Raw genomic sequence first — 5838 nt, 5'->3', positions numbered from 1 at the left:
GTCTGATTGGATGCTGCCACGTTTCCCACCAAGATGATAATGGACTAAATCTCTGAAACCGTAAGTCAGCCCCAGTCCCCCAATTAAGTGTTTTCCTTTATAAGAGTTGCCTTGGTCATGGTGTCTCTTCACAGTAATCAAACCCTAAGACACTTAGGGTAGCAAAGATATTAGATTTTATATAGTATATACTTTACACCAAGTTAGAAACAAATTTTAAACACATTGACTACAGACACAATATCTGTGATCATCGCTAATTTGGCCCCCTATGAAGACAAGCCCTGGTTCTATCTTGGGAGCCTGAGAACTTAGAGGGGGAACCCATAAAAATATCACCTCAGTTTGGAAAAACCTCAGTTCTACTATTCCATACATTTTCTTGTTAGCTACCACCGTCTCAGTCTTCCTTCCTCTGGCATCTCTGTACTGAACCCTAAAGAGCTAGAGAGTGTTACACACGGCCACATTAATGACTCTTTGCTCCTTCAGAGATCTTCCCTATAGGTCTCTAAATCTCGGATGCCTCTAAAGAGAGAATAACAACATACATCGTGCGTGTGAGCAAGTGTGCACATGTGTGTATGCATTTTATCTGGCAGCGTAGTTACGAATTTCCAGAATGTTTCTCCCTGCCAAACTACTGATTACAGGCCAGTTGGTGGGGGAACAACCCTCTTTTAGTGCCTGGACTAAAGGGGCCAACTGAAGAGAACCTGAGGCACATTATCACACAGGGCTCCTTTCTCAGCCACAGAGACACGGATTCACTAGAGAGCATGGAGGGCAATGAGGAGCAGCAACGTCCAGATACCATCTAGCATGAGGATCCCCTGTCCTTGAACCCTTGAGACCACATGACTAGAAACAGCTTCCCTGGTCAGGGGTGTTACCTGTGGACCCTTCTTTCTGTAGGTTTCCATTCTCTCCTCTTTCTATGAGGACTTCTGTCTTTCGTCTCTCAGACACATCCACAAAGCTCTGCACCCAAAATAAAGTAAAGGGTTAGATCATTTCCCATGGAGCTCCCAGGGGCTGGGGAAATCTTGGATGGTGCTTGACACCTGTAACAGGGTCCCTGAACACTTTCTGACAGTCAGAGTGCTTTTTCTCTGCCCCGAGCACAGAGTAGGCCTCAGGGGGAGTGTGGCTTAACCTCAGAGTTGTCATATTGTAGTGGCAGTCAGGCCACCCTTTGCACTCACCTGTACGACAATCTTATAAGTGATTTCCTAGCACTTTGAATTACATGGTACAGGAGAACAGAGGTGGGGAGATTGATTCTGTCTCAGAAAAATGGCCTGAGAGAAAAGCATCCGGACGAGGTGACACCAATACTCCTTGACATCAATGCATGGCCTACACAGCAGCGTGACATCCTATTATCACATCCTTGTGTTGCGTACACTCACACATCCTGCAGGTTGTACCTTCCTAGACATGACCATAAAGAGACAGAGTGGATTAGGGGAATAAACCTTGGACTCAGGGCCAGAGAACTTTGGGTCACTTCTTGGCACAAACAAGGTCCTCATGACCTTGAGCTCTAGGTGTAACTTTTCCCAGAAGAGGACTCCATGGACAACCCCTTCATTGTCTCCCTTATAAGACCCTGTGTGTCAAATGGTTTGGTCTAGCAGACCATGCTTCACAAACCATCTACCACCCCACACATACGATGAGAAACAACAAAAGAAAACCTTTACCATAGCAAAAGGATCGTGATCAAAACCATCAAGATACATCAATGGAAATGGTTGAAATGGTTGATTACTACTTTACAATTACAGCATCCTACATATTTGTCATGTTTAGAGAAGCCTGCTTTGGGGGATGGAGAAGTGTGCAAACCCACATGTTAAATGTCCATCTGGGTTCTTGACCAAGAAGGACAAAGATACTATTCTCACACCAAGTTGTGAGGTGTCCTGAGTGACATTAACATCGATCCATTGTGCTAGCTCCCTAAAACCATCTAAGAGCATGCCTGGTGTCAGCATTTCATTGGATACATGTGTCAGTGAACAGACACTGTTTTCAAGGAACTGCGAGCTTGCAGGGCATTCTGTAAGAGCAGAGACCAGTTCCTCATCCAGGAGGCTTGACCTTTCTTATTTTGTTCCCCCAAATTGTCCCATGTGTGGGGAAAGGCTACCACACTTCTGTACTGTGATGTAGACATCAAAGAAGGCCACAGAGAGGGAAAGAGACACATACACTTAGCTAAGTGAGAGAGTTGTTAACAGGGAGGTTAGGAGGGTTCAGGGAAGCTGAACAGGCCATGCGTTGCCATGGAGTTTGTTGAATTAAACAAAGAACACGGAGATGCTGGTATGATGAAATGACCCTGGCGGCCTGACTTCCATATGCCAGGCTCATATATGGAGCCCTGCTGGATATTCACCTGGCCAGCCATCCTTCTCCTCTCATGGGGATTCAGGCTCTGGAACTGAGGATGTAGAGAGTACAATATCCTGTGTTCAAGGGACAAAAACATGGGAGATCAAGTTAGACATGTTAACCCTAGACCCTCAAGCAGTGTAGAGATGGGAATAGGGAAATCAAGAACAATCAGAAAGTACAATTCAAGATCTCAGGCAGGAGCTGCTGGTACCAATTGAAGCAAGACATAAGAAGTACAGCAATGGGTCCCAAGAGGCCTGCATGTCACGTCATGCTTCTGATGATCGCCAGTTATAATGTCTGCCCTTGAGAAGGATGGCAGAAAGACAGAACTCTGGCCCTTTTGTTCCTTGGAAGTATTTAGCTATTTTTTCAGCTCTCTCTCTCTCTCTCTCTCTCTCTCTCTCTCTCTCTCTCTCTCTCTCTCTCTCTCTCTCTTTCTCTCTTTCCTCCTACCTCCCCTGGAAGATTCCCCTTACTGCTGACCCAGTAAGCTCTCACAATTAGCACCCAGGTCTCAGGTCTGCTTACAAATGGACTTAATGCTTGATATGAAACTCACCCTTGAGAGAAATCACTTTCCATACTGGGTGCAACCTCATCATTTCTCACCTCCATCCAACGTGCAGTTCCGCAGACAGACTTCCTGTGTAAGTTGCTAAGAAACATTTAGCACCTACGTCCGGAGCACGTGTTCACGGACCGGGAGGCAGACCCAAAGTGCCTGCGGAGAAGTCTTGGTTTGATGAACGCCCATAATGATGCTTGCATCAAGGCTTGTGCTGTGTCTTATTACTGCTGAGAGTAAAGCATGATAAGCAATATCCCAGTTGATTTATCATTGGCTTCACCTCATACTTCTGCAGCATTCGCAATTTTCCTCTCCCGGTCCCCAGAAGAGAATAGCAAATATTTTACTTTATTAAGCACTTTAAGGACAAGATTCAGAGGTCTAGAATTCAGCACTCTGTCACTTGGCAGTGTTCTGGATTTGGGCTTTTTATGTTCTTTGGTGTTCTCTGAGTGTCTTTTGTAATGCCATTAGGTAGGTGATTTTTCTGGTTTACATTTTTCTTCCATCTCAATATTCAATATACTCACCTTTTGAGCATTTGATATATTAGCCACTCTTTCAAGTGTGAAGGTCTAGGGTTAACTAGAACCACCAAGGGCCCTTACCCTCTTGTGGTTTACTATCTGATCAGAGATGACCAGAAACAAGATAAATAATTAGATTGTAAAAGTTAGATATACAGTTTGGAATGTTGGTAAGATATTTCTGGGGAAAAAAGTATTCTGAAGGAATAAAGTTTAAAAAAATATAGGGGCGGGGGCTAACATTAGAGACACTGGTCTGAAAACACGACTTACTGACAGAAGTAATAGTTGAATGATGGAGTGTGAGAGAGCTGGCCGTATGGATTCTTTTGGGGAGAATATTCCACATAGAAAGAAAAGCATGTGCAAAGGCCCTGGAGCAGAAATGCCTTTGAAGTATTTAACTGAACATGATGACTGGAGAAAATTAATAGATACACAGCAAAAGACAAGGCCATAAGGGAAAGCCAGGTCACAAGCTTGGGAGTCGGATGGGTGCATAATTTTGATTTCCAAGTTTACATCTGTTAGACATGTTCCTAAGTTACAAAATTATGAAAATGGTGACCTCGACGAAGGGATTAATTCTCATCTTCTGAGTTGTTTCACTCTCTTCTGGACTCTGAGAACACTTGTACATACCTGGTGCACATACAGACAAGCAGGCACACACACACACACACACACACACACACACACACACACACACACACACACACTTAAAGATAAAAACAAAAGCTACAACAAATATGCTTAGTGTCTCTGAATTTTTTATCAAACCCACATGAGGTTCCAGAATGTTCTCTCCAGCTATGTAAAATATTGCTTCTTTCTTTTAACGTGGCATCCTTCTATGAGGAGTATCCTTTCCTTCTCATTCAAACGAAGGGATTAATTCTCACCTTCTGAGTTGTTTCTCTTTGTTTCAGATCTGGATTTTTTTTCACTCTAAGATAGTGTTTTATCACTATCTCATGAGATGGCATTGTAGTGGAGATGGGGAAAGAACTACTTTGCTTCAAGTCAAGCTTTATGATCCTTCCCATACATCTCTTATAGATACCCCATGTAGAAGGCGTTAGTGGAAGGGTATTGGTTTATTGGGGAGGGTATGTGACTAGCCTTACCTCACCAGGCAAGCAGAGAAGATAACTCCCTGAGGCTTCTTCACCTTAAGCATATCATGCATGCCTGTAAGGAGATTTGTTTGACATCTCTTTTCAAACGTGATCAAGATGTTAGTCAGGGACTATTGTAGGCATCAAGGGTATGATCACAGGATCCAGGAGAGATTTACAGTGAGAAGTCATTCTCAGATCCTAGGGCCACTTACAAGAAAAGGAAAGGAAGAAGAGAGGTGAGTGGCTCCAAAGGAGGATGGCCTAACTATGAAGATGCTTTGGTAGAGCAAAACAGATATTCAAAAAGAAAATGCTTGAAGAGAGATTATGTAAGAGTTCAGGCAATGAAAGCTGTCAGTGTCTGAGTTCAAATTGGATGTGTTCTCCCCAACAGCTCTCTCTTGCCAATTGCCACCCCATTTCCCCGACATATGAATTACATGTTTGAATTACAGACCTACCAATCAGCCTCCAAGGAACTCCCAAAGGTTCTGCTCCCAAGATGCTTAGCTTCACCAGCTGCCTGCTATAAACTTCTTTGTGGATGAGTCAGCACTGTCTGGATCAGATGCTGCCAGGGTTCTTCATTCTGCATCCCATCGCCCTGACAGCTCTCCATCAAAGCCCTAGGAAGGTTCTCAGAGCCCAAGGCCACTGCTAAACTTCCCAACCATCCCAAGTGCTGGTGAAAAAAATATTTCCAGATACACCATCATCTCCATCTGCAGAATGCCAACTGCAAAACTATCTGTGACCACTGCTTTTCTAAACATTTCTATGTGAGGAAGATGTATGTGGAGAACATAACAGCATCCCAGAAGAAGCCCACAGAGTCTGTGGGACAGAGAACAGAAATGTAAGGCAAAGACAAGCCATGACAATGCCATGGGCAGTGCTTGGAGAGGATGGCTCCACATGGCTTATTGAGATTTTTGTTATAACTGCACAACAAAGGTCTAATTGTTGGATCAGGGTAAGGAGGAGGCTAAGCTTAGAAAGCTTTGTGGAGGCTGGGGATTTAGCTCAGTGGTAGAGCGCTTGCCTAGCAAATGCAAGGCCCTGGGTTCAGTCCCCAGCTCCGAAAAAAAAAAAAAATAGAAAAAAAAAAAAAAAAAAAAAAGCTTTGTGGAATTTTCCTCAGCCATATAAGTAGTAAGTCATGCTTATAGTATCAGCAACCTCTAAGCCGATTTTCTCTTCCTACTCTTAAACGTAC

Source organism: Rattus rattus, chromosome 8, assembly GCF_011064425.1.
Source record: "Rattus rattus isolate New Zealand chromosome 8, Rrattus_CSIRO_v1, whole genome shotgun sequence".
Lineage (NCBI taxonomy): Eukaryota > Metazoa > Chordata > Mammalia > Rodentia > Muridae > Rattus > Rattus rattus.
This window is presented reverse-complemented; position numbering follows the sequence as displayed.